The sequence below is a fragment of the Podarcis muralis genome, chromosome 17, assembly GCF_964188315.1.
Source record: "Podarcis muralis chromosome 17, rPodMur119.hap1.1, whole genome shotgun sequence".
NCBI classification, from domain to species: Eukaryota; Metazoa; Chordata; class Lepidosauria; order Squamata; family Lacertidae; genus Podarcis; species Podarcis muralis.
In genome coordinates, this window is record NC_135671.1 from 20,651,684 (window position 1) to 20,672,025 (window position 20,342).

General features: G+C 40.1%; 1 protein-coding gene across 28 annotated transcripts in view; it reads left to right on the plus strand.

The window, feature by feature from the left end:
* The window catches only part of PTPRD (protein tyrosine phosphatase receptor type D), a 1,167,048-nt gene that overhangs the window by 769,102 nt on the left and 377,604 nt on the right, over nt 1–20,342 (plus strand). The window contains exon 1 of one of the 28 annotated variants that reach the window (XM_077921376.1): nt 2,146–2,582. The exons of the other annotated variants lie outside the window; for them this stretch is intronic. The gene's annotated coding sequence lies outside the window, so the exon portion shown is untranslated. Of the gene's footprint in view, nt 1–2,145; nt 2,583–20,342 lie in introns of those variants that run through there. 28 annotated transcript variants of the gene reach the window in all.

A 20,342-nucleotide genomic window follows, 5' to 3' on the forward strand; every position in this document is an offset into this window, starting at 1 on the left:
CATGTCTTGGCATTGTCCGGTTGCTCCTGTAAGCAGCCCTTCAGGGGTTGCAGAAAGAAGGCACAAGTCAGCCTGTTTTTATTATCTATCCTTTAAACATTTGCAGAGGGAAATGAGTGGAACACAAGTAACAGATCGGATCCCTGGTTCATCCCGCGCACAAGCTGTGTGTAGAATTGGGTCATCAGTGAAGCAAAAAGGGTCACGCTGAAACTCTGCAAGGATTAACTTTGGGGAGAGATTTGCAGAATATTTGGACTTTGACCTTGAGGAATTAGTTGTATCTATTTCTGAATATACTTCATAATAGTGTGGGGGTGTAGCAGGGCCTGGTGGTGAAACGGCTTTTGCATTTGTGGTTCACACTGTCAGTGTGTGTTTGTTTTCTTACAAGGATTTGTGATGCTTTTGTTTAAAAAAAAAGCATTCAGAAGTCTCATGGTTTCTTTTTAGAAACCCGAACGTTGTAATTAATAGCAAATAACTGTTATTTAACTTAAACTTCCAATAAGAAATGCTCTTGTTTATATAAATAGCACCATGTTTCCACCCAATTATGATTATTATTACATAAACGGGACTACATATACAACAAATGTAAATGACCCCAAGACAGCAATTTTCTTGAATAATGCAACACTGAGGTTTCATTTGCTTGACAGTTTAAGGTGTATAATCCGAATGAAGTAACAGGCTTCCATTTGTTACTCGCCTCTTTAAAGCAACCTGACCCCCCCCCCCTCTTTTCAAGGGGGTGGGAACCGATTTGCAACAGAATCGTAGTCCCGTCTACTCAAAAGTAACCCCTACTGAACTCCGTTGGGCTTACTCCCAGGCAAGAGGGTTAGGATTGCAGCTACACGATTCCTCCCAAACGGTCTTTAACTCCAAGAAAATGGACCTGACCTGAACTATCATCTCTCCCACACGATTTCTCCCTCGCGCACGAAGTTTCCATTTATTTTTTTTAAAAAAAAAAAACGTCTGGGAGGTTGAACCGCGTGTCCTCAAAGACGTGAGGGCAGCTGCAAGGAGGAGGAGGAGGAAAGGAGCTCTCGCAAAATTCACAGAAGAGGGCGGAGAGAAGGCGGGGTGCAAAGCGAGAAGGCACCCAACCGGCTGCTTCGCTCGCTCGCGTTTGAAAGCGTGCGTGCTTCTCCGAGGGAAAACACGGGCGCACAAGATTCTCGCCTTCTTGCAAACGCGTGTAGCTCTGTGTGTGTTTAGCACAAGAGGTGGGGAGGGGGAGAGAAAGGGGGAGGTCCATTCTGGGCTGGTACAGCGAGATAACGGGGAGTGACGTCACCGTCCCTGCCAATCTCTCTCCCCCCCCCCCCCACTCCGCCCCACACAGCGCACCGTTGCTGCCCGGCGCGCTCCGGCGTTGCGCGTGTGCGCCTTCTTCGCTGCTCGCGTCCCCCGTCCGTCTGTGGTCCAGCCAGGCGCGCAAGGGCGAGAGGCTCAGCCGTTCTCCACCCGCTTCCCACTCGCCTAAAAACAGCCGGGCTCTGCAACAAGCTTCTCACAACACTGCTGGGGGGGGGGGCGCACTCAAATCCTGTGATCTGCACAGCATAAGAGGATTTAGCAATAATATATATTATGTCCTCTCTATATATAAATATCACCTAGAGAGAGAGAGAGAGAGAGAGAGAGAGAGAGAGGAAGGAGATGGGGAGCATCCCTCTTACTTGGTCCCTCAGCAAGCAAGCGCAGCCATCGCCTCTTCCCAGAGGAGTCCTCTAAAAGGGTCTTTATTCCCCCCCCCCCTCCTTTCCTCTTTCTGCTGGTTTTTTTTTTTAAGGTTGGGGGGAATCTCTCGCCTATTCTGTTTCCATCCCTCTCCAACATCCGAGGCATCTCCAACTTGCCCTTTTTGGGTCTGCATTGCACTTTGGGGAAATTTTCCTCTTCTTCTTTTTTCTTCTTTTTTCCCCTCCTTGGAGAAGGAGGAGGAGGAGAGTGGATCCGGTTTTTCTATTTGTAGCTAAAGAATGGACTAAATTAAGAGGGGCAAAAGGGAGGGGGAGGGAGGAGGGAGGAGGGAGCAAGAGGAGAAAGGAGGAGGGTGAAGCGGAGAGCAGAGAGAGAGAGAGAGAGAGAGAGAGCCCGGGAGCAACAGAAGCAGCAGCAAGAAAAAGAAGAGAGCGGACAAGCAGCAGCAAGAAGCCGGCCAGGGAGACCCGGCAGCCCGCGGAGTTCCGCCGGCTTCCCCGCTCCCTGGATGCCGCCGGCCCCTCGGACTCCCATCCACTTCCCCGCTTTGGACGGTCCGTGAGAGGGCGGCGAGAGACCCCCGGGCGCTTGGGGGCGTCGCGGGAGGGGAAGGAGCCGCTCGCTCGGTTTTGGATTAAATCGGCCTCCCGAGAGACGAGCGGCGGCAGCAGCAGCAGCGGGGGAAAGAGGAGCAGAGGTGGCCGTGGCGGCAGCAGCAGCAGCAAGAGGAAGGAAGAAGGCGAAAGGGAGAGGAAGGGAGCCCTGCCAAGAAGCAGCGCCCGGCAAGGAGGGCTTGGCTGGCGGCGGGGGCAGCGGCGGCGCTGCTGCTGCTGCGAGGGGAGCCGACGGGGAGCCAGCATGACCAGGTAATTCTCCCCGCTGCTGCTGCTCCTGACCCATTTCTTTCTTCCAGCCCCTGCTCTGGAAATCTGGTGTGGTGTGTGTGTGTTTGCGCGCTCGTGCGCGCGCGCGCATGATGTGTGCATGAGAGACAGCCATGTGCATTTCTCAGCTACTCTTCTTCTCCCCCCCTCCAGTAGCCCCGGGGTCTAATCTCCAGACAGGAGAGCTGACAATAAGGGGAATCTGAAGGCGGTGGGGTGGGAAGAAGGCTGGGCTGGTGCGTGCCAGGATTGGTGTCCTGGGGAAAAGAGAGAGGTCCGTCCGTTTGCTTGGGAGGGAGAGATGGAGGCGTGCGGTGCTGCCTGCCGACGGAAGGCTTGTTGTTGTTGTTGTTGATGATGATGGCCGAGTTAGCTCGTTTGTCCTGAGTGGTGCTTATCGCAGTGGGAAGATAAGAACGGAAATCAAAGGCGAGAGGAGATGCCGTCCGAAGTGCGCTGAGATTGGGGAACCGCCTGCGCGCGTGTGACGGGGAGGGGGGTAGGTTGGGAACAACCCCTGGGATGCCCAGATAACACCCCCTCTTTCTTCTTCCTAGGGTTCCTAAGTAAACGCATATGCTAAAACAGGAATTATGTAATAATAATAACAACAATAATAACAATATCCTTAAAGCCGCCAAGACAAGGACTTTTGACAGAGGCATGGCAAGGTTTACAAGGGCACTCCCATGTTTTCTTTGAGGGAAACTTATTTTCCACAATACTTCCATCCAGCCTTCTGAGTTGCTCCCTAATGCTTGTGAAGGTTTTTTATTTTTGTTTTGCCCTCTTCCCCAAGCCGCCGTCAATGACTAGCTGCCCCACAAGTCATAACCTTTATACTTAACCTTTCCCCCAATCGCCTCTTCCGCTAGTGTTAGTTCTGTTTCTCCACAGGTTATTTGGGAAGAGGGCAGTGTCGCCAGCATTCGTCCCTTCAGGGTTTTGCATATTTTATAATCCACTGGGAAGTGCATTTCTCATCAAGTTTCTTTGTACCTGCCTAAAAATTATTTTCCTGGTGTGGTTCATGTAAAGTGTTCACCCCAGCAGAGTGCAGCACCAAGATTTTATGTTCCTTCAGAATCTATGAGGCTCAGATGAGTCGTTGCATTGAGTTTTCATGGTGTGTTTTGAGCTGGTTCCTGTGATATTTTTGCTTGGAAAATAGTGTCAAAAGTTCTATTGCGACAGATGATAGTGACTTTTTGTCATTTTCTTTCACCCTCCTGACATGCATACCCACAACATGAAAAAGAGAAAGAGAATTGGGGGGGGGGGCTCCCCTCTTTGGCGGTAGAATTTTATTACAAAAAGTGTTTTTGTTCATTTTGAAATAAGGACTACACACTACAACAGAGTAACATAAACAACCGAAATCAAAGATTTCATCCTCTGAATACAAATCAGTCCCATATATGTCTGCTTTTAAGGGACACTGATGATTTGCTTCATCAAAATGTCCTTAAATTAGTTCTCCTGAGACCTACTGTATGGCTTCAGCATTTTTCAAATGTGAAATTGATAGTCTGGTCAGTGCCTTAAGTTCAGCTGTCAAATTCTGTTCTGTTAAATTGCTATAAACATCAGATGTGTTCCCTACAAGGCATGTTTCAGTACTAGGTTCTGTAGCTCTTGCAAAGAGAAGGGAGACAGATAATTAGATACCTTTTCATATAATACTTGTGGAGGTATGGTAGGATATTTATAGGTATTTTCAATTCAGAATGATACATGCTTTGTGTACATGGTTTAGTGAAACAGACGATCTCTGCTTTTAAGATGGCACTAAGAAATCCATTGTGATTTATATGTGCTTTGGTAGGAATGACACTTAAAAAGGGGAATGCAGGTTTTAGATTTCAAGCAGTTGTGTTTAAAAATACATTTTCATCTGTCTCAACATTTTGCTACTTGGTGAATTACAGTGACATTGGTTAAACATTCTGTTGTGGCTTTTATATAACTCAAATATTCTCAAGCAGCAATAGGACAATGGTTTGTGTGGGGGTAGATACATTTTCTTTTTTTTAAAAAAATTGTGAAGTATTTGACAATAGCTCTGACTTTGTGATTAGAAACACAAGGTACTCTCCAATTTTGTTTAAAAAGACCACCTGCAGTTCCCACACTGTATTGGCAATGGCACTAGAACTTCGCAAGCAAAAAAGTAGGGATCACCCCATTGTCTGCTGCTGTGAGTGGTAAGCCACTAGGGGCCTGTATAAACTGCTCTTACGCAGCAAATACCATTGTACGGAACACTCTCCTCTTTTTCTTTTCTTTTTTGCTAGAAGGACATTTTTGTGTCGATTTCATAAAGACTTACCCATGATTTATTACCAAAGGGTTAGGCTAATGTTGTTGGAATGAGTGATAATTTTTGTGCTGTTTCCCACTGGCAAGTCTTATAAGGAGCTTTGATGCTTCCCTTTCTACCTTAATGATTGAGGGACGTTGCTGTCTGAAAGGTGGTCATCGTGAGCTTTTTGACGTCTGGATTCATTTCATCTTCAGTTCCAAATTTAACACTATTAGCCGATATAAGAAGGACCCGGGTTTGGGGTGGGAGAGTTAGCAGTGCGAGGGGTAGCTCTAAGATCCTATATCAGGTTTAGAAATGCCACTGCTCACCTAATACTAAAATAAGAAAGGGGGGGGGAGGAAAGATGGTGATTACTCTGAAAATGTTGTGGGTGCAGGTTGATGGTGTAATTAGACTACAGTAGTGATTGCCAGAATCCTAAAGTTGTGCTTGAAATCTAGTCAGCGCTTATAGGATATGGGCTGAAGATGTGCCACTCATTGTTCTCAGAGGTTTGAAATCGACCAACCATGGCATTCCTGATAGACATTAGGCTGTAAGGTCAAGTATTCCTTGGTTGATTTTCACTTTTTCAAATTGACAAGGCAGACAATTTGTGCCGAGGAACAGCTGAAACATTTGCATATTGAATTCCTTTCAAACTGAACATGATTTATCAAGCTAAGAGGCAATTCTGTTTTTGAAAGGATTTACCAAAGCTAAATCAGAAGATTTTAGGATGGCGTGAGGAAAGCACAAGTCTTGTGCTGTGTTTGTGTGTGTATAATTTTAGTATAAAATTAGGTGTGCTAATAAGTGAGCTATTGTATGGGAGATCAGTTTCTTGGGAACCTGGTTTTAACAAATTTTGAGTGCATTTACAGTGGATAGTAATATATTTGCCATAGAATTACTTTGAGGAGTAATTCTGTCTAGACATGCATAATAGGTGGTTCAGTTGTTAGACTTTACTTGTAATTCAACACTTTATACATTTTTACTAATATTTCTTGAGCATTAGGAGACTAGGTTACACTGTATTGTACTGTCTCTGTTGTCTTATTAATTCTTCTGGTGTTAAAATGTAACACACTTTACAACTGGAAGCAAACTCGGTAGTTCACGTAGTTTGGGGAGTGTGTGCCTATTATCTTAAATTATTTGGGATAGGTTTACAAGGAACCTGCTTATGGATATGTAATAGCAAGTGAGAGCCCAAAGGAGAAACAGTTCTTAAAATATTCCGTCATATACTATTAGTGATTTGCCAAGTGGGAGCAAAGGGGGTGGAATTATTTTTCTCTGTGATCTGCTACGTTGAGAGCTCCTGTACAGCACATCTACTGAGGAAATCTGATGATGTAGAAGAAGATTGCTTGAGAGTTCTTTGCCTGTAAATTCCTTTCCAACAAGCCTCACTTGTTGTTTAAGCTGCAGTGCATTCATAGGAGTTCTGTGTCTAGCACAGACTCAGCGGAAGATACATTCATCTGAACCACATTGTCTCCCTGATAATGTCACTCAGCTGTGACTGAACACTGGCATCTCTTATTAGATTATCAATCATGCACATCAGAAATATTTTTTGGTAAATGCACAATGTTGCAAATGCTGTTCAAAGAAAAATCACAAAGCCATATTTGTAGGAAAATAAAGCAATAAAAGATTATTGCTCACTTTTTTTAAAAAAAGCAGCTTTTAATACTTTTATCTTCGTTGTTTGTTAGTTAGTTTGTTTTTTAAAAAATCTTTGTTATGTTTAATGAAAGGCCCACATATAAATTAATCTATGTTATATCCACATTTATCTAATGCAACCTCTCCTCTGAGGCAAGGGGGGATATTTCTCTTCAGTCCTTCTTGGAAACCTCTAAGAAAAGGTTCCACAACTTAATGAGGCAACTTACAAAACTGTCTTTGTAGCTAAATGCCCCATGTTGTATTTCAGGTTTTTAAAAAAGGTATTTGAGACGTTCTCATATCTCTCCTATCATGTCTTGCATGCAACAGCATAAGTATGCATCAACATGTATAATTATGCAAGAAAAGCATGATTTTAAATAAGTACACTCACATGGATATGACACTTGCATGATAAAATTTGAAGCAATTTAATAAAATTAAAATTATTGAGATCCCTTCTTGAGAGATTGCATGTGTTCATGTACTTCTAGAATACAACAGCACTCTAAACGAGCAATACTTTTTAATTAGTTTATTAAAAATGATAATATTCTTGCTTTAAAAGGACAATTCTTTTTTATTTAGGTAAGACCACACACACATTTCCATTGCACTTATGTTAGGCATACCTAGGGTTTTTATACGGAAACTGCTAACGAATATTTAAATGTAGGAATTTTGATGGGTAGAAAATGATGTTGGTTTGCAAACAATGACAATACATGTCCTTTAAACAGCAACCCAGAAAACACTTATCTCACATGGTTAAAGTTGCTGGGTACACAATTCCTCCATAAATAATATATTGAATGTATTGTATGAAATAGAGCAAGAAAATGTGGCAATCCCCAGGTTGTTTTCTTCAATGTTCTTGGAACCATGTTTCAAATTTAGTAAGTGGTGTGTATAATATGATTTTGTAGATGGTCAAACCTACAAGCTTCTCACGCTAGCTGATGCCTGGGTGCCATGACAATAAGATTTCCGAGATAAGCAAAGAACTGGTTTCCAGGCTTGTGCGAGGCTTTTCATATTTCTTTTGCATATTGATTATTGTCTGGGCTCTGCTTATTTCTTACAATTTAGCTCGCATCTGTTATTGCTTTTTGAATGAGCTACATGAATACTCGCCTTTCTTAACCTGGAGATGTTGTCAGTGGATTTGGAAGGGGGGGAAACTGGAGAAATTGCAGAGAAATCAGCAGGATTTAAAGGCATTTCACAGGGCACGTTGTAACCCTGTTGCTCTGATTAAGTCCAGTTTCAAAGGGCAGTTTCGTGTTTTTGGCTTGGAATGTTCGCTTTAACAATTTCAGAAGATAAATATTAACTGTAAAAAGAAAACCACACAATTTTGTTTTAAAGGCAGTAGTTAAAATGGAAGTTTATTGGTTTCATTTATTTTTTAAAAAATTGTTCGAATGGCAGAATGTATCTTTGAAAGCTGCTTAACTGTTGTCCACTGCAGCTGTCCTTCCCTGAAAGATTAGGTTTCAGGAGCAGTGATGGATGTTGAATGCCTGTAGCCAGTTGTGGGGTTTGCTCTAAGGTCAACGGTACTGATGGAAGATAGGAATTTACAGCCTTCTGTCTCAATGCCAGCTCAACCAGTAGCATTTCTCAGAGGGGAAAAAATTAGACTAGACACATGCAATGCTGAGCTAATATTCCAGTCAACTTCAGAAATCCATTCACTTTGTGAGCAAAAAGAGAGTGTAGAGTTGTGGATATTAGAAGCACAGCTATTACCTGAATTTCTTTTCCCCTTCCATATAAGCTGAGTGAACGTCATTAAGCTTCATAGAGATTTAATGGGCGTTATTTTAATCATAGTTCTGAGTTTCAGATTTTTTTGATTCCTCTAAAATTGTATGTTTCTGGACTGTTGGTGCTTTTAATCCTGCAGTTAAAGAAAATCACTTTGCAAAACAGCGTTATTGCAATCTCCTGAAAAGGAGCCCTTCAAAAACTCACCATGACTAAATACGGAGTGATTTGTAGTAGATATTTAGACCAGATATATATATTAGTTTCCTTTTCTTGAAATGTCAGTGTAAATGTAGAAAAGACCCTACGGCTATTAAAAGCATCTTCTTTTTTGTAGAAATTGGAGCTGAAAGAATATTTCTTTTAGCAAATTGTGGGAATTATTAAATGCAAACACCTCTGTATTAAGAAGTATCAGTATCAGGAGCAGTTGTTTCTTCGTATCCCGTAATGTAAGAGATTGGAAGCATTCTCATAAAGGCAACATCATCAGGGGCCTGGTGTATCAAGGATATGAAATGATTCCAAGCAGTTCTGAGTTCAACTACATAAGAGCTTGCCAAAGAGATATTTAAAAAAAAAAAAAAAAGATATCCATTGTACACTCCTGTAGGACCTTTGTTGGCAGTGCTTGGGCATCCAAGAAGTGCTGGCCCTTATACAAATATTCTTTGGTAGGTCTCCTATATCAGCTCTTCTGCAAGTTGGCTTACTTGCTGGTGATGTGGGGCCCACCACCATGATATTTGTGGAGCAGTTGCAAGTCTTATGACATTCTAATTAACCACTATATACCTCTGATGTAGACCAATCTGGCATATTGTGGCTCCTTCAAACTGGCATTTGTATTCCACCATTTTAATTTCCCACAAAGCCCCAGTAATTTGCAAGATGGCTCCAACCACTCAAGGTCAGTGTCAGAAGTGGACTGTCGTATGGTCCTGGAAGCTATATAAGGATGCTGGGCACCGACACCATCCCTCCATCCATGTTTGCTGTCATTGCAACAACATCTCCAAAAACCGCACCATTCTTTCCTCCATGTGGATTAATGAAAAATAGTCCATACACTCAGACGTGACTTCAGAGAGGTCTGAATCTGTTCCTTGCTGCAGTCGACCCGAAATGTTAAGATTCAAATTTGTTTCCATCGTCTCCTTAGCTATATCTTGAGTCTGTTTCTTGCAGAATGGCAAATAATGTTGGGAACTGGATTTTGTGAGTGTAAATAGGTCTATATTGATGCAGTTATCTGTATAGCACTGTCAATGTACACGACACTTTACTGCACAAGAAAAGTTCCTTATATCACTTAAGAGTCAGAACAATATATACTTACACATTTGCTTAGTTGACATAACCACCCTAGGCATCAGAGAGAACACTGTGAGAATAGTATGCTAGATGGGGCCTTTGGTTTTGTGAAGGAGCATTCTTATGTTCTTAACCTTTTTGATATGTCAGCCAGTTGCCAAATTATCTTTTTTTCTGGACTGTGACATCAAGGATCTAGAAGTATCTGCTTTTCTATTCTACCCCACATTTCCTCCTATTATTCCTGCCATAGTTGTAGCCTCATGATAATTAGAAACATATTGGAAGTTAGTCCGTGGAGGTGTAATTATTCCTTGTGCATTTTAACCAACTTTACCTTTTGGGGTCATTTTTGCATGTGCTGTAATAGTTATCAGGGCGGTTCACAATGACCCAAATGACCAAACAGCTCTTAATGAGTTCACCTAATTCCCTCAAAATGGCCTGGTTTGTAATTTGGGCTCCTTGTATGCTGAGTACAGAAGTCAGTTTAAGTTGATTTTGATCCAGATTTCCACTAGTGATTTTGATATATTTGCTTCATAGGTTTAAGGTAAAATAGGGGACAGGCACATTTTGAAAATATTTTCTCTCTTTCAGTAAGCGTCCCCTTGATGATTTGGGTGTGTGCTAAAGGAGGCAATGTGTGTGTGCACTAGGAGTGTGCCCCATACCTCACATTTATCCCAGACTTTGCATTAGGGTTGTGAGAACACTCCACAGTGAGTCTGGTTGCTGCCCCAATCTGCTGCCACTATAGCCCTTGCCTTGAAATGGTTTTCATCTAGACTTCTGGATAGATTTTCCTTCCATGAATCAAAGTTTTAAAAATGTTATACTGGAAACATGATGAGCTGATTTTTTTACTTTCCTTAAATGGACACAATTGGTAGAGCCTTCTGGACGTACTGCACATGGAGGAAGGGGTTAATTTCTTTCATGGATACAATTCACCCCATGTATGAGATAAGCGAACAGGTGCATGGTCTTCCAAGCCAGTTGCTATTTGAATGGCCCAGTGCTGTCTATATAAGTGATGAAGGCATGTCAGCTCGTTAGTTGGTCAGTAAGTCTGTCCATGAGTTGGAGTGTGTGTAATGTCTTGAATTGCTGGGGCAGCAGTACTTTCTACTTGTATATATCTGTATCTATACCTGCAAAACCTACAAGCTGTATGTCTATATTAGTGTCTGGAACTGTATTACCGAAGCCTTATCTTCTGTAGCAGCAAACCATTTTGGGCATTAAGCTGCCTCTGTGTTGTGACTGGAACTGGGGGCAACTTCTGCTACATGGGTATCTCGCCTTAGAACCAAGTTTATGAGTGTAAATCTTTAGACCATTTCTCAAATGAACTACATCTATAGATCGTTTCAACTTTCAACGCACACATTATACATAGCTATGTTGGCCTATTTGAAAACATCCCCAAACCACAGATTGTTCATACTTTTATTAGTGTTTTTTAATAAGTGGGCTTTATTATCTACCCCCACTCTGCTGCTGTCTTAGATGTGATATACTTTCTTCCTTTATTTATCCCATACTGTTTTTTATTTAATCTTATCAGGAATGTCAAGTTTGCTCTTTCTTTCTTTCCTAATTTTCCTGGAGGCCATTTGCCAGGTGTCAGAGATGTTCACTGTGATCTCCCTAGCACCTTTAATTGAAAGGACAAGGCTGCTGAATCTCTGAACAAAGGTTTCCCTTGTCTTCAAAATGTTAATTAATGATTGACATAAAAGGTTGCAACAGGAACCAGCCATTTTAGATATATAGCAGTGTCTTCTGGTTTCTCCATCATTTTAGTGGTAGCCTTAAGTGGAGTCTAATCTGTTGTCAGCAAGAGGGGAAAGACATGGGCACTAAGAGTTCAGTCTTTGATGCTCTTTGAGCAAAGGGGAAAAGAGGATTGAATAGTTTGGAAGTTGTAAGGGTAAACGTGTAGAAGATGATTCAGAGCTGGTGGAGCTCTACGTGCTACAATAGCTTCGGGAAATACTGGTATTGAAATGGCGCTTGGTGCAGCAAATATGTAATGTGATGTCATACTGTTACGTAGAAGCATCTCTAAACATCTGTCTATACACATCTGGGAAACTTGATTGGGCCATAGTTCCAGGAAGTGTGCACACGTGTTTTCAACGATACATGCATACATGTGAATGACACCTATACATTACATATTTGCTGCAGGAAACATTGATGTTTCCAATGCTGATTGTAATGTGTACAGCTGCTTTAGGTTCTTGAAAGATTCATATTGCCCTTGAAATTTCACCTTTATGAATTCTTGACTTACCTGATTCAGGTTTCACAGTGTGTTAGGAGGGTTGACCATATTTGCTTGATATATAATCGTTACAACATTATAGCAGTGTGATCCTTCCAACTTTAAAACACAATCTTTACAACGCTATAAGATGGGTCACTATTGTCCCATACTTTGTTTTTGTTTTTTATTATAATTATTTAATATTTGTCTCTCCTGCCCAAGAACTTCTAGAGTGGCTTATAGTTATTCAGACAAGAAAGGGCTAACATGCATTGGATTGTGGTGTTGACCACTGACACTACACCATCTAGCAATATGGTGCATGATTGGACCAGGGTTGGAGAACCATTTTTAGTCTGGGAGATTTTCTGAGAGCTGTCATTACAACATCTCCAAGAACTGCATTGGTGAAAGGGCCAGAGGCAATACGTTCACATTTTTTTTACCTCTGTATGTTATGCTAGTTTACACACACACACACACACACACACACACACACACCTATCCTCCATCCAGGCAAGAAAGAGACATTATCAGAGTTCAATGACATATTCCATTCATGGAAAAACACTCAAGGAGAGAGTGAAACAAGACCGACGAGGGGTTCCTAATGCATGCTTTAGACCAGGGATGTCCAACTGGTCGCTTGCAATCGACTGGTTGATCCCCAGGAGGTTTTGATAGGTCACGGTCGCTCACGGGCTCCTTTTCCTTTGCAGTTGCAAAAGAGCATCCAGCCTCGCCCCATCCTCCATTCATGCATGATCGCTAGAATGGAAGACACAGTTTTCATTGCTAGGCTGAATGTTTCCTTAGCAATCTTTCAGTGAGCTACTTTCCCCCCTTCCCCTGTGATAAGGTGCAACAACTTTGACCTGAAACCCCCCCCCCCAAAAAAAAGGGGTAGATCACTGCCAGTTTTTAATTCCACATCGCAGTCTCTTGGGAATTGGATGTCCCCAAAATTCTATTGCTACAACCTTTATTGGTTACATTTTAATGCAAAGAAATGAAAGATGGGGAACCTTAGGCTCAGGGTCCAAATGTGGCTTTATCTTGCCCTCAGGACTCCTCCCCAGGCCCCACCCGCTCACACATCCTCTTCCCATCTTCTTCCCACCCTTCTCCATGAATGTTTCTGCCTGGCTGGAATATAGAGAGGCTTTTCTAAACAAACAAACAAACAAACAAACAAACAAACAAACAAACAAACAAGTTATTATAACTTATCGTATACATAAGGTTTAAACCTCAGGATTCAAAATTTAAGAAGGAATTCCTTTGGTATATGACAAAGCAGAATATAGTAGCTACTTACGGACAGACCATGTGTGTTCTGTTCTTTTCTATAACACCCATGAACAACTGAAGCTGAACTTCCCTTTCTCATGACATAAATATAATTTGGAGTATGAAGTTCTCTCCCACTTTTGCTAAACCACTTTCAGTATTTCTTACAGAACATCTTTTTTTAAAAAAAATATATCTTTTAATGCCTTGTTCTTTGAAACGGTGATTCTTGGGTAACCGTTGCTATGTCACATAAACACTAGGCAAAAATGGCATTTTGGTGTTTCTTTAAAGCACATTTGAATCTGGGTGCACTCATACTATTTCTGGGTATTCTGTGTTATCTCCTGGCACATTTTGGAAGAGGCTGCCAAAACATGCATTTCTACAGATAATATAAATTTAATCGGAATAAAAAAAAGCATTTTCACAGACACTGGTATATAGTTAGCATAGATCATGATTGTTTTATCACATCATTCAACTAGTATCCCGGCAGAACTTAACAAAAAGCCCCTTTATGTCTGCCATTATTTGTCTTTGGGTATATTTGCAGACTACAGAAGTGCCTCATTGGAAATATTTATCTGGAAAGAACATGAAATATTTGTTGCACTGAAAATATATTCAGAATTTTAAATACATTATTATGACCCTGTAGATCCCAGTGAATTAAACAAACAATGAGCTGGATTTACCTTTTGCATTTGCCAATTAGGTGGGTGTGCAATATCATCATGGACTAAAATGCTACAGTAACCTTGTATGTTCTTTCGTACGTGTGGTTATACATAAGTGTCCCGTAAAGAGTTTTGCAATGCAGTTAGCTTTTCTTCTGTTTAGTTTGCTTCTTTGGCTGGATTTTAAATGTAAGCTACGAATGTCTGCCTCCCAACAGCATGTATTGGTTTACTACAAGACTAAAAAGCTGAGGAGTTGCCTCTTTTCCCTCTGAAGTTGCCTTGAATTAATTGCTTTATCAAATAATTCATCAAGCGTCCTAACAGAGTTAAGTAAAATGCCTTTTATACTTGCTTCTCTAAATATGAGAGACGAGAGGGACACTCCCATCACCTCTGCTGAGAGACCAGCTCCCTTTCTTCATCCCAGCTGGTCATTAAAAAAAAAACCCTCTGTAGCTCTAAGAACCAATGCCTGAGTTTGCTCTTTTCTTCCTTCCTCCCCATCATTTTTCTTTTGTATTGCCCCTCTTAAATTGTGAGCCTGAGGGTGTGAGCTGCCTTGTTTTTTCATTTATCCGTAAGCTGCTCTGGGAGCGTTTTTGGCTTACAAGCAGGTTAAAAATGCTTTAAATAAATAAAATGGACTTTAATCCATTTTATGTGGCAGGCCTATTGATGTTTCCTCAGAAGCAAGTTCCACTGAGTTCAGTGGGTCATACTTCCAAATAAGTGGGTGCAGGATGCTTAATTTCTTATAATTTGTCCTAGAATTGTGACATATGTGCTGCACTGCACGCCATCCTTACAAATTGGCCTCAAAATAGTTCACAAAAAGGTTTTTATTAGGCTGCTTCCCTGCCTACATAACTTTGTTACTTACTTGTGGAACATTGATAAGCCTGAAAAATGTGGGAGAACTTTCTAGAACTTTCTAGAAGCTCTTCCACCTGGTTGCCAGGAGATGGATTAGTTTCCCTTCGTCATAGGGGAGCAATGAATTGTGGGTGACTAGGTGGGTGCCTAAGCCTTTAATGGAAAAGAAGGAATTACTACGGGGAATTCTGTCTTCTACACATTTTTTAAAGGTGCTCTTCAAGGTACAGAAGCCCTGTTCTCTTTTTCTGCTGATCAACTTGAGTGAGTTGGTATTTACAAGCTGCAAAGTTCTTGCTGAATGATTAAAATGTGTGACTTTAAAATGAGTGACATGTGTTTCGAATCAGCAGGACCTATTGTGGCCAATTTTGACAGAATAAAAGCATTGTTGTTTCACATATTTGTAGGAAGCATGGTTTAATGGTTGTAGTGCTGGTTTGAAGATGAGCTCCTATTCTTCAGGCACCACTTATTAATCGTTGTGACTGGGAAAGTTTCTGCTTTTCCACATCAAGCCACCTCACAAGAAAACCCTTAACATCGGCACGGAACCCAATAATGTTCCAGATCATGTTGCGCCATCTACTAGGCCATATGCTCTTGTGAACTTATCCCAGACAGGCTGAGATCATGTGATCTTTTATAGGCTCTGCAATCCCTTATAGCTGTGCATGACATGATGGGTAAGCTGCAAGTCACAGACTCTTTTCAATCGATAAACTTATAGGGAATCCCAAGGTTCTTCGAGTATGCTTCGAAAACCCCTGGTTCAAGTTGTTCCAGGTGAACTCTAGCAGCACAATCTGGGTTCAATTTGGAGTTTTAATTTTCATCATCTGAAAAATAAAGGTTACAGCACATTTCTGACAATACACTTCTGTGTATACATTAAGAGTATAAAACCCCAGGATTAGATATTATGATGGCAGTGAGAGGCTGATGCATTTGTAACCTATTTTCATCAAGAAAGCACTCTTATTCTAGTTGTTCTCTTGACTTTACCAGGACTGCTTTGAAAATAACTGTCTTTGTGGGATATATTCCTGAAAGTATGGGATCAGATTTTTTTTTAAAGTTCTCAGTAGCGTAATTATAACCAGCTCACAGTTGCTATTTCCATAAAAAATGTTTGATTATATTGATTTTTTCCCACACCTGTCACTGTTCCGAACTCATTTCTGTGCATGTCGTTGATGAACATGAAACGTGTAATGATTAGAAATTAAAACTGTGCGTTTTTATAAAAGAAAAACCCAACAACCTGAAACTAAGCAAATTCTGCTTGCATATATAACCATCAAGATCTAGAAACTGCATCATTTACCTAATGATAAATTGGTAAATGATTATTTTATGTCCATTTAAATAGGTACCAGTCCTGCTTTCCTGCTAGACTGGTAGGCCAAGGAGATGGAGCACAAGTCGAAAGCCACTTTTCTTTATGTATATCCATGGCCAACACTTCTACTTTTTTCCACTGAATATTTCAGTTCTGCCTCAAGTTTGACAAAACTACCTAATAGTTTTGCATATGTGGAAATACATTCAAGTGTATTTTTAAGTTGGCACCACATGGAGGGTTTGTCCCATCTGCCCATCTACACCCTGTCTTTTAATAAAAGTTTGACTTTTAAAAATGCAATTCGACGTTGCTTGCTATTTCACACTTGCTTTTGCATATGAAATCTTTTGCACTTACTTTTGCTTCCCATATATCTAGCTCTCTTTGTCTTGTATTATGTTTACCTAAATACTATGCCTGTGTGTGTGTGTGTGTGTGGTGTATCTGGATAACTGGGAAGGTAAATGATAAAAAATTGTGTTTTTTTCTAGAGCAGTGATAGGGAAACATTGGCTCTGCAGATGTTGGACTATAACTTCTAATGTTCCTCATCATTGGCCATTCTAGCTGGCACTGATTGGAGTTTGACAGCATCTAAAAAGTCACAGGTTCCTTATCCCTCTTTCAGAATGTTACAGTTGTCTTCCTAATACTTGGAATTTATTGTTTTAGTCTTTCATGTAACTCCTTATTCATGTTACTGACAATTTCCTTTATTACTTGCATGAAGGACATCATAGTGCCAGTTTCCACTAGCCTTGTGTTTGACATCTTTTTGTTGTTCTGTTTTTATGACTACAAAAATACACTTCTCCCAGCAGTCAGAGTTTTGGCAGAGACTGGAATGATTTCTCAAGGCACTTCTCTCTCTTTAGGTAAATTAAGGCAGTCAATGAGCTCTGGGAATTGCATGATCAATGTGTATACTTTTACACAACGTTTCCCATTGTTGAGTACTCAAATAAATTTAGAGACTATACTTGAAGGCACAAGTAAGATCAAAATAAATATTTAACTCTTGTCTGTATTCAATGTACATTATAGGTCTCAGAAGTCTTAAGAATGCTTTTCATTATTGCCTTTTATCTGTCATGCAGTTTGAATTGTTTTACTGGACACCAAGTAAATTAGGAAATAGATACAAGTAAATTACAAGTTGCATTTATTTCCACCTGTCAAAATAATTCACGAAAGGAAAAATAGAATGTGGCTTTGGAAAAACATTGCCATCTAGAGAACAGTTTTTGCCAAATTAGTGTATGTAAATCATTTTATCAGGATAACATACCTTAAAAGGTTGAAAGGTATGCAATTATAGCTGACTGGAAAATTATGAAATGAATGCCTGGTTGAATTCATAATTTTAAATTGAATATTCCATATTGAGGAGGCCTTAACTAATACTGTCCTCTTGACTAGCTGTTGCATTTTCCTTACATTTGAATCAGATGCCAGAACAGAAGAACAAATCATATTTCAAAGTAGAGAATTGTAATGGCAGGCTTTTGAATGATTTCCCCAGCTAAAATTCACCTCTAAGCACTTTCCTTTGAAATTTGTAGTTCTCTTTCGTCTTTTGCATCATGTGAGCATTACTCAGATCTCAAAATGCTCCCTGAATAGAATGTCCAAACTACTCTTTAAAATACATTTTAAGTTTTTAAAAAAAACAGTTTGGGAATTTTCTGTTAACAAAAATGAAATGTTGCTGGTGCATACCAGCAAACTTAGTCACCTCACAGCTCACCCCTAACTATAGATCATTTATGAACAAGTTTAAAAGTACAGGTCCCATACCAGTCGGGGGGAGGGGAACGACACTCCATTTCTATATCCTTCCACCGAGAGAACAGTTCATTTATTCCTACTTCCTGCTTCTTGTTATATGCAGGTACTGCTATAAGAACCTAATTCGTTCCTGAATATTTGTTTGTAATGCAAGCATTCATATAGCCATCTGAACATTTCCTTTGGGGGCTTTTTATAGGGGAAATTCCAATGCATTTGATACCCAGAACAGGTTCACCATGAAATGATTTTTAAAAACCTAGAAAGCATAGATAACTTCATTGTAGGACTTTGAAGGATGGTAGACTGGAAGATAAACATTCACCTGTCTCTCTCCCCCCCCCCCCATGTTGATTTCACTTGTTCCGAAGCTCAGTCCCAGAACACAAATGGTCCCCTTAAAGAAGAATAGCCAGATTGACTTCCTCTTCCTCCTCACCCCCTTCCTCCTTCATTTCTGCCAAGATGATTCAAAGCACTTAGGAATTATTATTGACCCAGCCTGAACACAGCTCCTTCCCCAATTATGGAAAGAGAGAGTGGGACAGGCACTTCCCTTGATCTGGACACTATGCTTCCTTTGATGCAGCCAAAAATAGAAGTCACTTTTTTTGCTGCTGCATCACACCATTGACTCATGTTAAGTTTGTGGTCCACTAAGACCCCCTAGATCCTTTTCACATTCACTACTAAAAAGCCAGGTGTCCCCCATCTTACATTTGTGCGGCTGGTTCTCCCTGTCTAAGTGCAGAACCTTACATTTGTCCCTGTTGAAATTCATTTCATTAGCTTGTGCCCAGTTCTCCAATCTGTTATGGTCATTTTGAATCCTGATTCCATCTTTTGTGGCATTAGCTGCCTGTCCCAGTATAGTGTCATCTACAGATTTGATGAGCACCCTCTCAATTCCTTCGTCCAAGTTGTTTATAATGATGTTGAACAACTTCTTGGTAGTGGTGCCCACCCTATGAAACGCCCTCCTATCAGATGTCAAGGAAATAAACAACTATCTGACTTTTAGAAGACATCTGAAGGCAGCCCTGTGTAGGGAAGTTTTTAATGTTTGATGTTTTATTGTGTTTTTAAAATTCTGTTGGGAGCAGCCCAGAGTGACTGGGGAAACCCAGCCAGAGGGGTGGGGTATAAATAAATTATTATTATTATTATTATTATTATTATTATTATTATTATTATTATTACATCTAAAATGTTTTAAATATGGCTATATGCTACCATTAATCAGGACAAGAAATGTTGTAAGCCAGGCTTGCCAATCTCTGTTCAGATACATCATTTTCAAACATTGTAATATTCAATTAGAATTGATGTTTTCAGAAAGAAGGAAGAATCGTGAATGTCTAAATCCAAAATGTTGTAGAGTGATTTAGCCTAATGTTTAAGAGTGTGAGTTGGGAAGTTGCCAGTTGAAATCTCATCACAACCATGAACTAGTGGCCTCAGGCAAGCTGCTTTCTGAGCCTTGCACCCCTCCGATATATCTCTAGGGGATAATAATACTGGGCTGTCTCATAGGGTTATTATAAGGATTACTGAAATAATGTATGTGGAGTACTTGAACATTTGTAATGTTTTACATAAATACTAAGCATTATTGTTCAGAACATCACATAACTAAAGGGAATAAAATATATATTAGATAATAATACAAATACAAACAAAGAATAAAAGATAGATTTCCATAATTCAGTAGTGTTCAGAGTGCTGTTAATGATTCATTCCTTTTAGTAAGTACCAAGTTAAAACATTATGAACAGAGAGTAAAATTGATGTGAATTGAAATGTAGGTCTTAGGAGTTACCCATCTCTTTCTTATGAGAGTATATTGAGCATATTTAGTTACTTGGTAGAAAATTCAAGCTGTAGTCTTAGTTTAGTTACATATGTTAAGTTTTTAACTAAGTTTGTAACTATTCAGTACATGAACTGTTTCAAGTCTCTCTCTTTCACAATGGAGAAAACCCCCTTTGCTTTTAATTATTATTTTTTAAAACCTGTTTAATTATTCATTGTCCAGAGAACTCAGATTATGCCATGATAAATAAATATGGGATATGGGATAAATATTTTCCATTTTGGAATAAATATTTTCCATTTTGATAGTAAAGATGATTTCTTTTTTGGTTTAAAATAATAAATAATATTTAAACAATTGACCCAGCACTCCACCATCAAAATTAGAATAATGGAAAAAGTTTTCTGATTAGTAGATTCTGCCTAGCATTCTGTTAAAGACGTTGTAAAACTACTTATGGTTGTTAAAACATGTATACTGGCAAATGATGGTGGTGGAGGAGGAGACAGTTTGCCCACTGATATTTGAATTGTATGGGAGAATATAGAGCATAACAGATTTGTCCAAATTAGTGAACTATAGCAGATTGATTAATGGGCAAAATGC